Source organism: Nematolebias whitei, chromosome 11 (genome assembly GCF_014905685.2).
Source record: "Nematolebias whitei isolate Nwh7 chromosome 11, NemWhi1, whole genome shotgun sequence".
Lineage (NCBI taxonomy): Eukaryota > Metazoa > Chordata > Actinopteri > Cyprinodontiformes > Rivulidae > Nematolebias > Nematolebias whitei.
In genome coordinates, this window is record NC_056508.1 from 19,702,816 (window position 1) to 19,723,644 (window position 20,829).

The 20,829-nt window shown below is 39.4% G+C and overlaps 1 protein-coding gene across 1 annotated transcript in view; it reads right to left on the bottom strand.

Moving 5' to 3' along the window:
• Positions 1-20,829, bottom strand: part of LOC119416657 (cadherin-4) — a 390,454-nt gene that overhangs the window by 168,435 nt on the left and 201,190 nt on the right. The window lies entirely within an intron of this gene.

Below are 20,829 nucleotides of genomic sequence, written 5' to 3' on the forward strand. Positions count from 1 at the left end.
ACTCTAAATTGTCCCTAGGTGTGAGGGAGAAAGTGAATGGTTGTTTGTCTCGTTTGTCTCTATGTGGCCCTGTGATGGACTTGCGACCCGTCCAGGGTGTACCCCGCCCCTCGCACAGTGATTGCTGGACATGGGCACCGGTGACCCCCGTGACCCAAAATGGAATAAGCGGGTAAAGAAAATGGATGGATGGATGTATTTTTCCAAGTGTGGTTCCAAAAATGTAATACAGGTATGTTTACCAAAGTTCCATCCATTCATCCATCCATTTTCTTCCGCTTATCCGGGGTCGGGTCGCGGGTGTAGCAGCCTAAGTAGGGAGGCCCAGACTTCCCTCTCCCCAGCCACTTGGGCCAGCTCTTCCGGGGGAATCCCAAGGCATTCCCAGGCCAGCCGAGAAACATAGTCCCTCCAGCGTGTCCTGGGTCTTCCTCTGGGCCTCCTTCCAGTGGGACGTGTCCGGAACACCTCACCAGGGAGGCGTCCAGAAGGCATCCTAAACAGATGCCCAAGCCACCTCAACTGGCTCCTCTCGATGTGGAGAAGCAGCGGCTCTACTCCGAGTCCCTCCCGGATGATCGAGCTTCTCACCCTGTCTCTAAGGGAGAGCCCAGACACCCTGCGGAGAAAACACATTTCGGCCGCTTGTATCCAAGATCTCATTCTTTCGGTCACAACCCAAAGCTCGTGACCATAGATGAGGGTGGGAACGTAGATCGATCGGTAAATTGAGAGCTTCGTCTTTTGACTCAGCTCTCTCTTCACCACGACAGACCTGTACAGCGCCCGCTTCACTGCAGACGCTGCACCTATCCGCCTATCGATCTCACGCTCCATTTTTCCCTCATTCCTGAACAAGACCCCAAGATACTTGAACTCCTCCTCTTGGGGTAGGACCTCCTCCCTGACCCGGAGAGGTTTACCAAAGTTTTGCATCTTAATTTTAACAACAACAACAAAAAGAATTGCATTTTTTAAAGTATAATTTATAAACTCAAGTATACTGTATAAATAAATATATTGTATAACGTTTGAAGGAAGTGGTGGAGCAGAGGATAGAGAAGGTGGGCCTGTGATTGGAACTTCGTTAGTTTGACTCCCTGGACCGCTAACATCAAAATGTGGGTGGGAATTGTGAAGCACCCACACCTGCCTCCAGCCTCATTTGCCCCACTCTGGGCCCTTGAGCAAGGCCCTTAACCCCCACCATCTGCTCCCCCGGGTTGCCCTAGATAGCTCCACAGTAGCAGAGCTATAGATAGTAGCTTGGTGGTCTGTGGTTGTATCAGGAAGGGCATCCGGCATAAAAACAATTGCTAAGTCTTCATGCGAGTTAGTTCACTGTGGTCACCCCTGAAGAAGGGAGCAGCCGAAAGGAAAAAAAAAAGTTGCTTTCATAACTATATATTCAACATCATAAAAGGTGCCTTTGCAGACATTTAGAGCTCATATGATGCAATAAACGACTTGAGCACATGTGGAATGTTGAATTTTTCCCTGATTGCTGATTATAGGAGAGTTTTTAACTCTCCAGCTAAAAATGCTGCATTGCAGAGGTTTAAATTGCATTTGTGGGCAAACTGTGTTCCCTTACAGTCTTTTTCACATATTCTTGAGCCCATGCTGCACAAGCCTGTCTGCATTAAACCCCGTGTCACCTGGAGGGGCAGAAGAACCATGCAGATATTAATTTTTAGATGTTTTATAACATTTATTCTGGTCATACTTTTATAAAAGGCTTCACATTCCATGTTTTCTTATTCACATTTCACGCAGCTTTCCAAGTATTTTTTGGGGGAAACGTGGAATTGGAAAACACTGTGTGACTTCTAATTAAGGCATAGAGAATGTCAGACATTCCAGTTGACCTATTCTCTCTCACATTGTCAGTGTAGCAAGAGGACATCCATTATAGATATTTCCAGTGACAGGTATGCCAGCCAAATGTCAAAGAAATACATTTCTGTCTGGCGTTACTTCCTCCTATAATCCCTCATATTTCTTTTTGGGATAGAAATCTCACAGAGGTGTACGAAGACAAGCAGTGATACTTCATTATGATTCCTCACTGAATAAAACCGTTGCGTTAACACTTCACAGGGCTTACCAATTATGTTTGGCTGTGCAAGTGCACAGACACACAGCCATGGGAAAATAAGCATATAAGCACAGCGTATGTGTGGTATGAATGACAGAGTTATACAAGCTTTGCAGGAAAATACAGGTAATGTAGTCAGATGGTGAGGGGGAATGATGTCAAACAGGCAAGCCTTCAAACGAGGCACTGAGCCTCCTTTTTCCTCACAGTGAATTGACAGCCTCTAGCCTGAGAATCAAGCAGAGTCAGGATGTCAAACTCCACTATGTTTTGACACCCATTGCTGTCCTCAGCAGAAAAAGGGCAAAACAGCAGTAAGGACTTTTGGGAAACACACAATTCACAGTCCATTTGTGATTTAGTTTCTACTGAATGCACAAACAACTCTTGCAGAAAGAGGCTTCACACTCAGTACGAGTCAAATGTTTGGACACATTTGCTGATTTAAAATGAATGTCTGTCTTTCACTGAGAGATTTAGTCAGGCAAACGTAGGATGAATGGAAATAATTGGAAATTAGACGAAAGACTCATTTACAGAAATGCATTTTTTGACACAAACTCACTTAGACACAGACTGCATTACAATCATTTAAATATCATTTTCCTAAGTGCTCAAGCGAGCGCTGAGGTTTTATTTTTGCAACAGTAAGACTGCAACATTTAGATAATGGGCAAATAAATGCAAACACCCAAAAGTCATTCTTTTTAACAGATCAATAAATTCACTGAATGTTTCCGACTCCATGACTGAAAGCAGCTGGAGATAAAGAAGAGGAAAAGGAGGAGGCTGTGCGAGGGGTGTGAGACGTACAGAGATATAAAGCACCAAAGAGACTTAGAGCAAATCTATTACTGATAGTGATTTGGTGCTTGCTGTGGAGAAAGGGGAACAGAGGGGTCCATTCATGTGGCTCTAGTCCCAATAGAAGAAGATAAGAGAGTAGTGGAGCTCGACTAACTCTGTAATTACATTGCACACAAGTCTTCTGTGATTTTTCCTTTTTTTATTTCTCGTATTCCTGTGGAGACAGCTCCATATAACCTGCTCAAAGAGACATCACCACGCTTAAAGGCATTAGAGTCTGGTAATTCCAAGTGTACTGTAACACCCCCACCATGTGTAAAACCTTTCAGGGCATCATTTGTGTGTCCAGAAAGATGGCACGCGTGCTTCCGCCTCACAGCATGTCCGTCCTTTGATCCCACCGGTCTATGTGAATATTTGTCTTTACTATCATCCCAGTGTGGTCTCCAAGCAACCCTTTTCTTCCCATCTACTGTCACAGGAGCACTGACAGGAGGCAATTTTCTGATGTTATTTGGGTGATTTTATTTGCTCAGTAGGGCACTGTGCCCCCAACCGCTGACACATTTCTACTTCTTCATAGGCTCCCCTGTGCAAAGCCCACCTGAGACATGGAAAAATCAGAGTAATGAAGTACGCAGCACACTGGCAAAGGCATCAATCAGAGGACAGCAGGAGGACAGACAACAAAGGAGGAGAGGTAACATGGGGAAAAAAGAGAGTGGGAGAAAAGTAAAAGCTGAAGAGTTTAAGAATGAGATGAAATTGTAATGTGCAGCAACATGACGTGGGGTAACTTTCACTTGACTATGAAATATTACACAAGCATACATTAAGGAAATGTAGGAAAGAGGAAGTGAAAGATAAATGTGCACGGGTGTGGAAAAAAGGAACATGAGCAATAATTTGAAATAGGATACACCATTTATGGGTAGTGTTTGGTTATGTTCCCCCTCCCCCACTGACAGCTTATTAAAGTTTCATGCTAAACGACTCAAAATCTAATATGTGGTTTTCTGATGCAAATACTTGTTTTGGAGTTTTCGACGTTTTGTTTTTAATAGGATTTTCTACCAGGACTTTATATAAAGTTTTATTTCCTCTGGAATATTTTTAATAATAAAAATAAATAAATGAATAATAATACTTATTTTACTACTACTTACTTTAGTAATACAACTACTATGGTCTAATTGTAAAAGGCAACAAATAAAAAAAATCCGATTTCAGATACCACACCTGTTCTGTGTATACAAGGATCTGTTCACATTAAGAGTTTGAGACTCAACTCAGGTGAATTCTATTTGGATATAATACATTTTGGGTTGGCAAAGATAAATTAGCTGTGCTGGCCATTTTGAATTAGGTTAACCCTGCATGCTAGGTAATTAAATGCACATTCAATGTTTAATTTCTGAAGGTTTCATCAAAAGTCATCTAACAGTTTATGAGATAATTTGCTGTTTATTGAAACAATTACTGACAACGTTTTAAGCAAAACGCTACATAATATAGTCTTCTAAGTATGTGCTGAAGATGACTCTTACCTACCAGTTCACTAAATATTAACTCAATATCTGTGAAATTGACTGACTAATAGAATTTGATATATTTCCTAAAGTCAGCTATGGTGGTAATCCAAACTAAGACAGACTATAAAATGTGTAGATGATGCCTTTCTGAGAGTTTCTTTAAAATCCATCCATTGGTTTATGAAAAATATTTTGCTAATTGACAGACAACATTGAGTCCAACAGTTAATAAAAAAATAAAAAATAAGCAAAGATGTTTACATCTTGCAGTACACAATGTGTAGTGCTTCAAGTTTGATGGAATTACTTTTTGCTGCTTGAATACAAAATGTTAGCTCCACATCTGTACACCTGGTTGAGTTGGGGACATTTTTGTGTCTGCTAATATTTCTCATCTACAGCAGCCATCTTCAAATGGATTGACTCCAAAAGGTAAGCAGATGGACAGATACATGCAATGATGACTTTCTTTAGGTTTTATTACATTTGTCTAGCAGTTAATGAGATTTGTGCTAAAACATAACAGGACCAAACACGCACACACAGATGTGTGTAAACTTTAATTATCATGTTTGCATATACAACAGTATAACTCTATCTTATTTATATATTGCTCCCTCATTTATCGCAGGAGATCCGTATCCTGAAGCTCCGTGATAAATGAAAAACTGTGAAGTAGGAATATATGTATATATATATATATATATATATATATATATATATATATATAAAAAATTTTATATATATAGATATATAATTTTATATTTTTAATTACTTCGCAGTTTGTTTTTTTTAAAGGAGTATTAAACCCTCCCCACGCTCTTGCAATATTCTAAACAATGTTTCTAAAATCTCAACGCTCTAAAACGTCATGAACTCAGCTCTCTGCTACGGCTGCACTCCGTGCACTCGGCCACGCCAACTTCTCCACTGAACAACGGAGATCGACAGAGGAAGCAGGAGGAAGGAGGAGCTGCAGGAGGAAGTTTCTCCTGCAGTGTGCGCTGCACAAAGATGCAGCAGGTGCTAAATCATTTAAAATAATTTATTTTAAATAAAAATTCCATGCCCATCGTGCGACTCATCCATTAATCAGCCAATTGCGTGTCATGTCCAATCTTATTTTGAAAAACCGCAATAGAGCGTGTCTGCAAAAAACAAACTGCGAAGTAGTGAGGGACTACTGTAATATCCTTTTTGTCATATCCAAATATTGAAGTCACAAACCCACACAGTGTCTGAGTTTCAACGTTAAGAAAAAAAAATACAGTGTAAATAGATGTTTCATACTATCTTTCCTTCTTTTCAGAAACAAGAAAGAAAGAAAGGAGAGAATTTTCTTTTTTTTTTTTTCAATTTGTCACAAAGCTTGAAGATGTTCAATGGAAAAATTAGTGTCAGTAGACCAAGACTAACCTAGAAAATAATAGAAACGTGGGGAAATGCTGATGCCACAGTAATGTTTGTGGGACAAATGTTGTCTTCGGCTGTTTCATCTGTGCATCTTCCTGTCAAACCTTTTAAAAAAGTTCTAAAGAGGGCGACTACAGAACCAACCAGGTAACAATCACAGCAACCAGCCTTTCGTTTTCTAGCTTCAAAGAAGAAATCAAAGACAGCAAACAAATGATTCAGAAGGGGGTGATGGAGAAGAGGCTTTAGAGAGAATAATAATGGAAAAACGAGATAAGAGAAGTTAAAAGAGGAGTGGGAGAAGAGTTCAAAGGGAAGGTTAGAGTTGTGATTGACAGTATAAGACAGCATGAGCTTTGTTTCACTGGAACTAACAGAGATTGTGGTGGATGAGCAGAGGAGCTGCAGGTAGCCTGAAGAACAACTGGACCAAATCGTTTAGTGCAGATCAGAGTTCAAAATACTCTAATGGGCTCTCTATTCATCTTGTTTTGCTTCAAAAAGTTTTCTTTCCCAAACCATACACAGTACACACGCATTTACATACACAAAGTGAACAGATTCTAGCACAGAACATATCATAATGACAGATATATACATACATATATATATGTATATATATATATATATATATATATATATATATACACATACACAAAGCTGATTAGACTGAGAGGCCATCTTTAAAAACTTGATTTCTGAATGATGGCATTTTAAAAGTGAAATTAAAGCTAAATAGAAGCCAAATGAAAATATATGCAAATTGTAACCCAAGGTGTGATCTCATTGGAGTTGCTGGCTTGTATATATATGCAGCAAGGCAACACATCTTATTTCATTAGCCACTCAGAATGCATTGATCTGCCAACATAAATCTGCATTGCTGCCAATAAGGACAAGGTTTTAAATAAATCACACATACATAGTTAGCTTTCATCTCTGCTTATCTATTCAGTGTACATTTGGGAAGTTTTTTTAAAATGGCTAATGGTAATAAGGTGGATCAATTCTCTAAGGCATTAGCTGCTACACTGTTTTTTTTTTTTTTTTTCCTGCTGAAATGGGAAATTGTGTTGGGTTGTAATTTCACACCTTAACTCACACTATCACCGTTTACGCTCCCTACAGCTGGGGAGCGAGCGTGGAGAGAAATGTTTAATTTTGTTTCAGAGGATCTGGCAACTGCAAGCGGTGAATTGGAATCACAAAAATTGAGGGGGGAAAAAAAATCAGTATGAATACTAAAATTGTGCACGTGCTTGCACTGCGAGTGCGCCCCGCTTTCACAGTGCGTGTAGAAAGAAAACTGAGACGATGGGACTTGGCATCTCTCCTCTTTAATGAGTATCTCTGGAGATGGCAGGTGCATGTTCAGCCATTCTTTTACAAGCTCAGCAGCAAACAGGCCAGCCCTCTCCCTCCCACTGTAATACCACTGTCATTAGCAGAATCACATTAACAACAACACAAAACAAATGATGAACCCTCACCAAACACTTAGGAAACACTGGCATCAGTGCACGCACCTTCATCTATCGCAACAATGTAAAAAACCAAACATACAATCAAACAGAGTCGGTGTCCTGATGTGCTTTAGTTAAGTGATTGCCAAGCAAACAGAACATTCATTTTTGTAATGAACATCCTAAAGAGTTCAAGCTTAAAGTCAGCTCCATCTATATACCGAGCAAAAAAATTATAATTTATTCTCTTTACTTAATAAGCCTTGAATTGTCTTTTAGTATTTTGTTACGATTTGAGCTAATCTACTGCGCCAACTTTGCAATATGTTCTGTTCATTGAATCTTTTCTCCTTCCATTTAGTTGTGAGCAAGTTACTTAATGTGTCTGAGAATGGCTTTGCCAGTAATGAGCACGATAATAATGGTGATTCCGGGTAGTTCTGGTGGTCGCCATTTTCAGTAGCATCATTAGTATTAGCAGTGACAAACGTGTGATGTAAGACTTCCACAGCCGTCTCAGAGTTTTCTGTCAGAGTGGAATGGTTGGCTAACAATGGGGGTGTTTAAAGCTGTGCATCCCATAGTTATAATGTGTGACAGGGCCCTCTCCTGAGGCCTGCACACCAACAGGTATGCACCATTATTATTTTCACACTTTGAGGGGTGGCACAGGAAATCATCTGCTCCTCTCGTTCACTGCCAATTTCCTTCTTTCGCTGGCTCAACTTTGCTCCTTAGACAATACATAACAAATGCTCTCTATGAGGAGCAGGCGCTTACGAAACAGATAACGAACATTTTGGATTAGTTGACTCAAAATAGGGACAAATCTGAGGGGAACATGCAGGAAACATTTATCATTCTGTCATAGTTTTCCGTTTTTTAAAGTGTCTGCAGGATAGCCACTTAAAGCACATTCTTTGGATCAGTAGTTCTCAAACCTTTTGGGTTCAGGGACCCCAGGGGAGAAAACGTCTGAGGGACCCCCTCATAACCCTCATGTTTATTAAATACTTTCCTTCAATATGTCTTTTTAATGCAATGGAAATATTTGTGAAACACAAAAACTTAAGAACTGTTCTTTAATAGTGTTAATACATCCATCCATTATCTTTACCCACTTATTCCATTTTGGGTCACGGGGGTCGCCGGTGCCCATGTCCAGCAATCACTGTGCGAGGGGTGGGGTACACCCTGGACAAGTCCATCACAGTGCCACATAGAGACAAACGAGACAAACAACCATACACTCTCTCACTCACACCTAGGGACAATTTAGAGTTACCAATCAGCCTAACATGCATGTTTTTGGTCTGTAGGAGGAAACTGGAGTACCCGGAGAAAACCCACGCATGCACGGAGAGAACATGCAAACTCTACCCTGAAAGGCCCCCTGACCGGGATTTGAACCGGGGACCTGCTCGCTGAGAGGCAGCAGCTCTACCAGTTGCATCACAGTGCTGCCCACGTATTCAGATAATGAACATAAATGTATTACTGCTTCTTCAAATTATTACAAAAAACTCTTTACATAAAACTGAACCACTAGGCTGAGGAACAGCTTCTACCCTGAAGCTGTTAGGCTCATGAATCCCTAGTCAAGATTATCACTGTGAAAATTACTGTGGAAAAAATCACTGTGAAAAAAAATCACTGTAATGCCACTTGATTGTTGATGTGCTGCTGACTATCCATGCTGCTGATCTCATGCTGCTGATTTATTTCATGTTGCTGTGTTCATTCATCCTCATCTGCTCACACAGACTCATGTTCGTGCTGCTGTTGTTTTGGCGCATTGTTTTGTACTATTTGTGCAGTTTTCTCAGTTTAGCGTATTTCTTAGTTCATGTCTTGGATCTTACTACAATTTGTATTTTTTAGGCTTAATTTGTAAACGGATCAATGCCAGAATGCACATAAAGGGAGGGGTGGAGGGTACAAGGGAGCTGGGGGTCCTCCCCCAGAAAATAGTTAATAAAGTAGATGTGATTTCCTGCATTGTGGTGTATTTTAACAGGTTGTTAAACATCTACTGTATGTGCTTGTAAAAAAAAAAAAAAAAAAAAAATTAAAGTTGCGGACCCCCAAGCACCGGCTCACGGACGCCCGGGCGTCCGAGGACCCCTGTTTGTGAACCACTGCTTTACAAGTCTATTTCATATAAGGACATCTGTCATGTAGTTATGCTTAAATCAATAAATGATAATCAGCCAGCAGCAAAGGTGAAGGAAAACCACCCTGTCAGGACTGGTAAACTGATTTCAAATGAGTCTTTAGCCTGAAAAACATGAGCAAAGATTTCATTTTAAAGAAAAATACAAAAGCCATGTGAATAAAGAACTGCATGTTCAGCCATGGATGTTGTGTGTAGGTTGGTTAACCTGCTCACACAGCTGGAGTCGAACAAAGCAACTGGGACCATAAGCTTCACCGTGTGGTCATTTCTTGATGGAAGACTGCACCATCGGATCAACCCAAAGACACACGCTGCCGACTCCCACCTCTAAATTCTGCTGTTCAGCTGAGCATGTGTGGAGGGGAGAAGAAGGTTAGTCTGTGTTCATCCCTTTGAATTCCAGCGGCAGCTAGTCTGCTCTGTATTTTCTCCTGTCAGGACTTGCCTTGAGCTGCAGGGAGCTTTATTTACTGGGGATGACACACCAGAAGCAGCGAGGAGCCCTAATTGCTTCACGGCCTCCTTGAACTGTGTGATGTGTTCACTTTGAACGTCAATACCTCTCACGGAGAGAAATTAAAAAGGCAGTGGTAAGGAACTTTTGCTTGTGTCCACTTTTGAAGGCAGCTCAAATCAATGCTCGGACAGAGAACATACAAAGACAAATAACCTGGCACATGGGGTGTGAGCTGAAAGGTCTCTAATAGCTTGACTGAGTTCTGAAGACAGCTTAAGTACAACACAAACAGTAACACTTACAGAGCCAGTGTAACTTGCCAAAGACTTGGCCTCGGGTTTGCCATGTGTTTTTGATGCTGATGCTAAAATCTCATCTTTGCTATAAAACTACTCGAAACAAAAGCAAACGATGCCAATTGTCTCAAACACAGCATAAACCCTGGTTTAATCAAACCTAATTGTTCAGATTATGAAGGCTCGTGTATGTTAATGCCTACACAAACACCAGAACTGGAACAAGAAATGTCCCTTAGGAGGGATGCTACATTTGTTGTCTCCACTATTATTACACTTTAAGCTGCGAGTGAGCTGATAATAACTTGTGGTTTAAGAAAAATTCATTTGTTTATATTCATAACAGCCAACTTCAAAATTAAACTCACTTTGGGGGTGAAAGTAAGGCTGAGAGTTTATCATGCGCATGTATTGAAGACATTGCTGCACACATCCGTGCTGTGTAGAAAAATGCTGTGAAGTGGTATATCTATTCATCAATCAAAGAATAGATTCATCTGGTGTGCTCTGTGCAGTTTTCTGCACTTCAGCAGCTGTCTATTTGCTTTTACCTACTGTATACACCCGGTCCAATGTTCTATAGCAGCCACTTTCTTTCTGAACACTCTTATCTCAACATATAGAAACAGCATCTGACAGGCTGATTAATAATGAAAGCTTCGCTCCACCCTGGAATTCTACCACCCCGATAGAATTTCTATTAATGTTGATTGACCTCGGTTCATTCAGTGTGAGCGAGCCGTGCCACTTTGGCACCGCTCACTGCTACCCCTGTGGCCTCTTAGGTGGCAGTGCAGGTTAGCTGATACATGAATAATTTCCAGTGGACATTAACAGCAAGAAGTAGGGCAGAGGATTCAGGGGGCGCTCCTTCTGCCACTCTCATGCTCAATCCCCTCATCAGCAGGCTGTTAATATTTAATTAAACAAGCTTCATTTCGCACTCTCCGTCTGAAACCATGAGGTGGAGACGGAGGTGCAGGGGACTCCTGGAAGGGGAAGAGAGCACAGAGGCTTGGCTGAAGATATGAGGAAGGAAGGAAAAAAATAGAGTAAATGAAGCATGAAGGATGGAGATGCAGGTGCAATTTCCATTTTAAATGAAGCCAAATGGAGGGAACCTGGAACTCAGATAAATTAACACGTGCTAATTAAAATCTATTAGAATAACAGAAACCTCTGTATTTACATTGGCAACAAGCTTGGGTAAATTAAAACAGTGTATGATCTATTGGATCTACTGGATCTATTGGACCTATGATCTATAGGAGCTATAGGATCCAAGTGGCTGGGGAGAGGGAAGTCTGGGCCTCCCTACTCAAGCTGCTAACGCCGTGACCAAACCCCAGATAAGAGGAAGAAAATGGATGGATGGATGGATGATCAATTAAGGAAAGGTTCTCTGGTCAAACATATGAGCAATAAAATTTTACTTGCCATAAATAGTATTTGTGAAGAAAAAGTTTAATTTTAATCAGCTTGACAAGCTAATAACTAGTTTGAGCAGGGCCAGAAACAAAGTAAATTATTCATACTTTCCATTGTGGTTTTACAGCTCTGTACATCAGAATTGATTTTACATTTCTTTGTTATTCCAAGCAGTACGGTGGTGCAGTTGATACAGCTGCCCGTGGTTCCCCAATCTGCTGTGGAACACTTGCAAAAAACACAAAATTATATATAAATAACTCTGTATGAACGTCTGTATGATTTGATCTATTGCTTTGATATTCGTTAGATATTTTTGTTTTTTTCTCTTTGTCTTTCCGTGTTTTTAAGACTCATCTTGAAATAAAATATTTGTACTCAGTGGCTTTTAAAGCAGCATGAGAGATATGTTTACTCATTCAAACATTTTTGTCCCTTAGAATTTATTTTAAGACATTATTTTTTTCTTAAATGATTTTATTTTTGTTATTCTTGGGGCGGCTGTGGCTGAGTGGTTACAGCAGTTGTCCTCTATTGGGAAAGCTGGGGGTTCAATTCCACCACTATGCAGTCACATGTTGACGTGTTCCTGGGTAATACACTGAAGTCCTCATTGCCTGTGATGTGTGTCCCAGTGATGATGAATGTGACCTAAAGCTCTGATTAGTCATCGTAGAAATATTGTAAAGTACTGTATGAATGTGTGTGTAGGAGTAAACGAGGGCACAGATTGTGTTGTAAAGCACTTTGAGTATATTTATTAAATAGAAAGGTGATATATAAGTACTGTACATTTATCACTTATGGTTTCTTGTGTTTGGTAATATTTTTTACTACGTTTTGTTTGCCGTATTTTGTCCGCCTGCAGTTGTTTGTTTTTTTCAAATGTGCTATAATAAATGCAATATAATAAAAGCTTCTTGAGTTTAGATACAGATGTTCAGATATGACCATAAATTGATAGTAACACATGTTTAGAAACAAAAAAAGTGCTCCTTCCATCTTGATATGTTTGAAGAAATTTGTCAGCTCAACAAAAAACAGTTACACAACAATGTGTAGTAACATTTGACATAACATATAATTTTAATCATTTGTTTGTTGGCTTGTTTGCTTTTTTATGGTATTTCAGATAAATGTTTGTTTAGCTGCTTCTATTGCACAATATAAAATATTGTGGTTATTGGTTTTGTAAAGTTGAAGCTATTAACTCCAACATATTTTTCACCAGAGAAGAAAGATTCAAATACCTGAGGCAAAACAAACTCATAAAAACAGGCTAACTGGCTATGATACTTATCAAAATCTATTTCCTATAAAGTTTTTTTTTTTTTTTCTAAACAGATAAATGTGAGGACTTTTTGCAGATTATCTGACAGTGGAGCAGATTATGACGATACAAAGAGACAAATTAATCTGCTGTGGGCAGCAGGAATCCTCTCTATCTGCCTCCACACTCTATTTACATTTCATACATGACCAGTTTGGATTAAAGACCATGTGTCAAGTTCCACAAGCACTAAGTAGTAAATTCAGGATACAGACTAATTTTTTTTTAGCAATGTGGAGGTGTTGTTTATAGTTTTAACTGAATTATTCAAGAAATATGGCGTTCTATTGTAGAGTATTTAATGATGAAAATCCATCCTAATGTCAGACCTTTGGGCTTCTTCTACTTTTTTTAACAAATCTTGTAGGAGTAAGATCTTGCAGATGAAGTGGTAGAACATTAATAATGCATGAATGAGGCTTTTTATAGAGCACAGCCCCTGAGATTCATATTTCTATTCACATTAGGCCTCTGAAACAAGTTTAAAGTTTTAATAAATAGGTATTAAAACTTTAACTGATATTAATAGCACCAATTAAAGGGCATGCTGTGGAGATATGCATCATTTCTGTACTGTTAGAGTAGAAAACCCACTTGACAGAACCTCCCTCAGCTTTCTGTCTTTCATTCTATCTTTTTTTTTTGTCCTAATTCTTGAGCTCACCAAATCACTGCACTGTTTCCAACAAAGAAATACATTGAAGAAGACAATCCTGTCCTGGCAGATAGAGACAATAACATCTGCTAAAAAAGACGTCCTATAATTAAGGGAGAAAAAAAACCATAAACATCTGAGCCACAGCATTTTACACCACCTCATCCTTCCATAATCAATTCACTGAACATTACTACTACAAGATGAGAGCTCTTGACCATCCGTGGTTTTGATTGATGAGTAATTTTTCTTGTCTCTCACATCATTGTTTCGCCCAATGTGCCGGGTCAAATGGTGTGTGTTAGTCAGCCAATAGTCATTCATTTCAGTTTATGAAGTGGAACGTGTGCTTGATGGTTGTACCATTAAAGACATTAGCATTCACATCTCTGCCACAGGTGCAAAGCGCGTGCATATCAAGCAGTTTTTAAAGCACCATTTAACAGGTGGCTAAAAAAATGTAAAGCCGTTGGTGTCTGCCTGCTCTCCTGCCCACATGTGGCGGTCCCATTACCACGAGAAGCTTTAGTAGATAAACTCCAGTGACAGTCTGTTGATTTTTTAAAACCTTTTCTAGTCTTTCTGTGATGCACCACTGGGTCCAGTGAAATATGACTTACAGAAGAAAAGAGAGGGGTTTTCTTTGTTTTGCAGTTTAGAACATTGGACTAACATTTTCCTGCAGCAGGGGTTGACTCAAATAATGGCTTCTGTGTTGTAATGTGTGTAGGGATTCATCCTGCTGCTTGGCTAGCATAATGCTGGAGTGTACTGTGAACTGATCAGTGGGAGCAGCCAGAGGAATGAGATAGGAGAGTGGGGAAATGAAGATAGAAAGTTGGAGAAAAAGAACGACAGACTCGGGTTCTGCTTCTTTGCTCCAGTGATTCCTGACAAAATTGATTCTCATACCTCATGGGAGCTCCCACTGGCCTCTTTCTTCCCTTTGTCCCCGCCTCCATTACATACCTGTCCAGAGTATGAATGATCTACACATTACACATGAGTACCACTGACCAGTACATACACGAGTGACTCCCAGAGCTCAGGGACCTCACAGACAACCTAAGACAGATGGAGACAAAGACTCGAAAAGGGCAAATGGATGTTGGAAAGGGAAACAATCAGAGCTGATAATGAAGGAAAGGATAGCAAGGTGAACTTCAAAGAAAGTAAGGATGATTACAACAAAACAGTAAGGGGTGAGAAGGAGCAGGGATGCTATCAGGGCAAAAGAAAACAGATACGAAGCTCAGTGGGAGAATACAGGCAATGAGTTGGTTTGATAAAATTTAGGCAGGGGAAGAATAAGAAACTCACTGTCAAAAAGAATCACAAGAAGTTCAGTGAACTGGTTCGTAGAGGAAGGTGGGTTCTACCACCAAAGAGCACTAAGGGAGGCGATCAAGGTGGCGCCTGTAGCTCCAACCCTGTAGTTCCCAGTGCTCTCCCAGGGGATAGGTGTCGTTGATGTGTAAAAGGAGAGTAGCCACTTAAATGAATAGAGCTCTTTATCTTGGCCTGAACAGCAAGTTATTACCTACTGAGCAGGCATTCTGAAGCAGGCTCTATTTCATCCTCATGACAAAGGAGGAGGGGATGGTTGTAGTGCATGAGGCTTCAGAAGGGGGGATGCAAAAAGGAAGTTCATATCTGTGCCATTTTTTGTAACTGGGTTTGACATCTCTGGCCGCCATGCAATAACAAAGCCCCGGAGCATGGTCAAGCATCACTGGCGAAAGAAGCATTAATGTGGAAGGCTGCAGGAAAACCACACAATAATAATAACACCCACTGGGAGTGCCTCAAACCTTGTTGAACTTGTACAATTCATTTCTGCATTTCTATTAGGAAAATGGAATAAAAAAAAATTTCATTGGGTGTCCTCACAGCACTGAAAGCAGCACAGATCTACTAATAAATATGCAAATTTATGTCCTTTTTTTTTGTTTTATTGCAAGAAAACTCCCTTTTTAAATTAAGAGTATATTTACAACTGAGTCTTCAGTTGAAGTCATAAACTTGTAGACAAAAAAAAAAAAAGCCTGGAAAGTTTAACCTGCCCTTAAGAATAACTATGTTAACCTTCTAATAGGTTAACTTGGCATTCTGCCCAATGTGCGCTGCATCAGTGCCGGCTCAAGCCTCCATGGGGCCCTAGGTGAGATTTGGTTTCAGACCCTCTACTTCTGCTAATAATGAGGATTATTGCAATCAACAGTCAGATGATTAGATCATTCACCCACCTAACATAAACTCATTGCAACTCTGACAGCCCTGTTTACATTATCCTGTATTTATATATCATAGTGGTACTAAAAGTAACAAAAACAAAGAACAAAAAAAAAAAAAAAAACACCTGTATGCAATGTATTTTAGAGCAAAACTGTCATCTGGTTTATTATCTTTGGTTCCAAAGAACTGCAACAGTAATGTTCAAAATAATTTGTAGTGCAAGATCAACAACAAACAGATAAAATAACTTAGATGCATAAAATAAATTAAATTGTGCAAAAACAGATAAAATAAAATAAAATATCAAGGAAATGGGCAGGACAGTGACGCAACTGCTAGAGCTGTTGCCTCTCAGCAAGAAGATTGCCAGTTCAAATCCCAGTCCTGGGGCCTTTCTGGGTGGAGTTAGCATGTTCTCTCCGTGCATGCGTGGGTTTTCTCCGGGTACTCCGGTTTCCTCCCACAGACCAAAAACATGCATGTTAGGCTGATTGGTAACTCTAAATTGTCTCTAGGTGTGAGTGAGAGAGTGAATGGTTGTTGTGCTCGTTTGTCTCTATGTGTCCCTGTGATGGACTGGAGACCTGTCCAGGGTGTCCACCGCCCCTCGCACAGTGCTGGACATGGGCACCAGCGACCCCCGTGACTCAAAATGGAAGAAGCGGGTAAAATATAATGGATGGATATCAAGGAAATACTTAAATAATGTAAATGACCAATTACTTGAAACCACGTAAAATGGTTTATAAAATAAATTTAAAGTTGAATAATTAGTTCTTAAAACTATGTAACGTTCTTTATTGTCATTTGCATCACGCGATAGACCAAATTGTGTACACAGGGTCCCAGTTGCATCCAACAAAAGTAAAAATTGTAAAGAAAAACTGTAATAAGATCTACGTAAGAACACGTAAGATACGAACTAAGTAAGAAATACGCTAAACACTTAATGGTGAAAAGCAGTAATACACCAAACAGCAGCATTTTTTGTAAATATGCAACAATTTTTAAAAGCTGAACTTAAAATATTAAACAACCTTTACCCACACATTTGATTTGTTTATGTTACTTCTTCCTCAATACTTCACAAACTTCCTAAAACCTGTGCTTCCTGGATTTTCTGGTTGCAAATTCAATTTCACTAGGGGGCCCCCTAGTGGCCCCAGGGCCCTAAGCAGCAGCTTAGTTTGCTTATGCCTTGGGCCCGGCAGAGAATTAGGCATACAAGCAAAAAAAAAAAAAAAAGTTGTTGCTATTGAATTATTAATATTGCAAATGGATGCTATTTATTGGTATTACAAAAGAGACAAAACAAAGCTGAAAGGGGATGACGGCATTGAACTAACCCTTGCATTCTAAGACCAATTTTGATTTCACCTTTTTATATTAATTTTTAGTCATACCTCTACAATTTGCTCATTCACTCAGGAGGGAGAATCTCCTGATCATTGTGAAGTAAAGCAAAATTTTAAAAGCTCAAAGATTTTCTTAAAAACAGTGTTTGGAGGGCACACTTTGAAAATAAAATAAGCTGCAATTGCAAAATAACTCACAAAATTGTCTTTTCCCAGTGGAAAATAGTTTCACAAGCTCAAAAAACACTTGATCTGGTGTTTTACATTTGATACTATTGTCAATCATTTAAAAAAATAAAAAGACTAAACTTACACAAATTATGTTGTTAAAAATAGTTCACTATCACAACTACGGCCATTTCTATGCTAATACCAAATACTTTCACCTCTACTTTTTGTGACATCAAAGTAAAAGTCCAAAAGTTGAGGTGATGCTAGGAAATAGGGTTTGGCCCAAAACTACATGAGCTCTGAGAGCAGTTTGAGTCCCTCGATGGTCATAATTGGTCTTCTTGTAGTAGTAAACAACTACACAATAATTCACACCAAATGATGCAAACAGCTTCAACTACAGTAAAAAAAATTCACACAAAGAAGCATGCACAGAAAGTCAAGTCAAACAGACATAAACATCTATGTAAATGTCCATCTGTGTACATCTCATCCACACTTTGGTAGTTTTAGAACTTTTCCGGCTTTATTGTCGCACTAGCCTCTAAACTGAAAAACAAATCACTGATATCAGAACAATGTCTTTATGCTTCCCTGCTATTTTTAAAAAGAGGCCGTGCGCTAGTGTCCAATTTATACCTGACAAAGTTCAGCGTTCAAGAAATGTTTGATTGATCCAAGCAAAATAAATGTGTGCTCGCATTATGTTTAAAACAAGAAAAACACAAGAAAGACCAAACTGTCTTTTATTGTCTAAACTTACAACTTTTAGGTTCAGCTCTCTTGGAATCTAATTTGATAGGTTGATAATCTACAGTATGTCCGTATAAGAAGTGTGTAAATGTGTTGCAGCAAAGAACAACTACAACAGCTAATGTAACAGTCTTGCAAATATTATTATTTGAAACTAAAGTGTTGTTGGAGAAGAAAGTGCAGTACCAGTAAATCCAATCTACAACTTTGAACTGAAAAGTTGGAAAAGTCTGGATCTCTCAGGAATTATTATGGATGTTATTGTTTTTTCACACAGATTTGTGGGAGGAGCATTCAAAGATGGAAAAAAAAAGGAGCACCAAAAAAGAGAAATACACGGGCAGATGTGCCCACTGTAATAAGACTAAAGCACTGGACCCTTCGCTTCGTATAATGAGCACCATAGACAAAAACAAAGACTACTCGCTTGCTCAGTCTTGCATTACTCAGGTAGGAGCTGCAGTGCTGAGGACAGGGATTTGTAAAACTGCTACGTAAACATAACGCACATCCAGCAGCTTCCTTCAGCCTCTGAATCATAAACAGACATTGACAAGAGACAAGCCAGGAAAAACGGTCTGTGAGGGAACATCAATGTGCAACTGCTACAGCATGGAGAGGAGTATAAAGCAAAGAGTTGACCCTCTTTAGGCTTTTAGCTATATGCATTTATTGACTGGATGGAGTGTGAGTTTCCCATTTGTCTGAATTGCACAGAAACAAAGCTGATGGAGAAGAATAATCCACAAAACTCAACATGTCCCGGCACCGGCTGTCACTCTAATTGCCTCCCTTTTCTGTCTTTAAAGCCAATTCTATGCTCATGTTTCACCAGGTAACACTACCTCCAGGTCTGCGAAGGATTCCACCTGCTCTAATGAGCATTGGATTTCCATATAGAGCACAAGCTACATATCCTCTGTATGCAATGTTCGGTGGAGCGCAATAATTGTGCCTTTGCAGCAGCGGGCCAATCTGGATTCCTAATGGGCTAAGCAGTGTTTACTTTTCAAAGACTTTTGCATGAATTATTGATGGATGCAAGCTGATTTGAGCTTGGAATTAGCCTACAATAACCCATCTTGGCCTACCCTACATCCTGGAAGCCTCTCGCCAGAGTAAATAGGCTGACTGGAAACCTATGTTGCTTTTCACATATGTGCTATCTTGATTTACACGGAGTGCAAAGTAGCTACTGTACATGGCACAAAAAAGGTTTGCCGAAGGGCATAGACTGTGCGAGGACAATGGATGGGTGAACATTGGGCTTCTCTCACTGGAACTGTACTAAAATAAGAAGGTGTATTTTACATTGTGTTATTTTTTTTATATGCAACTAATTTTGTTGCAAATATAAATTTTAATCTCTTTCCAAAGAGTAACCCCTGGTCAGGGCATGGAAGAGATAGCAAAACCCTCATGGAACTTAGTGATCTCTCTTATCATCCTCTTCCTGCTGTGATTTTCAGCTTTTCGTTAAGCAGTTTTCTTCATCCTCCTTTCAAAAGTTCAAATTTTATCTGTAAGATGTTAATGTGTACTTTCCTTTCTGAGCATGTACTGTAGTAGCCTCGCAGTACTTCTACAATGGGGTGATGCTTCCCAGGCTTATCTGTCTTTTGTTTAACAGCTGCAAAAAACTGATTTGTTCTGCAATGTTTGGAGAAAAGGATATGGGCATCAATTACCCATTGCCACAAATACCTCTCACAATATGACGCTTTATCATCCCCGCAAATTCTCCTCTGGCTTTTCTAATGGAACAAAATCTTATTACCTGAGTTCAAAGGGAACACAGCTTTAACCTAATAATTGTATTTGTGTATTGGCTTGAAGTTGTCAAAAAACAAAAAAAAAGACTTTCGAGCTTTATGCACTATGAAAGTGTGATGGAAAAATGCGTTTAGATTTGAGAAGGAGGCTGAAAGATGCCAAAGAAGAGCAAAGAGAGAGGACACAACTTCTACATTTGAGAAATTCTTCCCGCTGCGCTTGTGTGAGGCATGCCAATTTGTCCAGACCCTGATTCATTTTCTTGGCCCTCTTTGGTGTCAGAAAACGAATAGGCTTTCCATGCAAAATTTGGTAATAAACTTTTGGAAAAGATCCATGCTTTGGACAGAATGGAAGAATAAAGGCAAGTTTCCTCAGCAGTCTGTCAGAAGCAACTGGCTCTGCTACTCCTTTCTTTGTGTTTGCATTTTATTACCATTTCAACTTACTTGTTTATTTTTGGCTCAAAAATACCCATCTGCCATTACTGTGGTGACATGCCTTTGAGCTGTGTACGAGATTTGAGAGCAAAGGCAAAAAGCCTGCTTAATTAGTGCAACTGTGGAGTCAGGAGATGTGTTTATCTCATTATGTGTATTTGAATGAATATTCACATGGCCTCCCTCAAAAGTTAATGGTTGTTATTAAATGTTGTAGAAAAATATTCCAAAAGTCTAACATGAGACTACACAAATTTAAAAGATAATTTTAAATACAAAATGTAATTTCTTGCTGATTAGTTTATCTCTTAGCTTCTATTCTTATAACTTTTAACAAAAATAAATTGCACCTGCCAGTTCACCAATCGTCAATTGCTGATACACCTGTTCAGATTATAATATATATATATATATATATATATATACATATATATATATATATATATA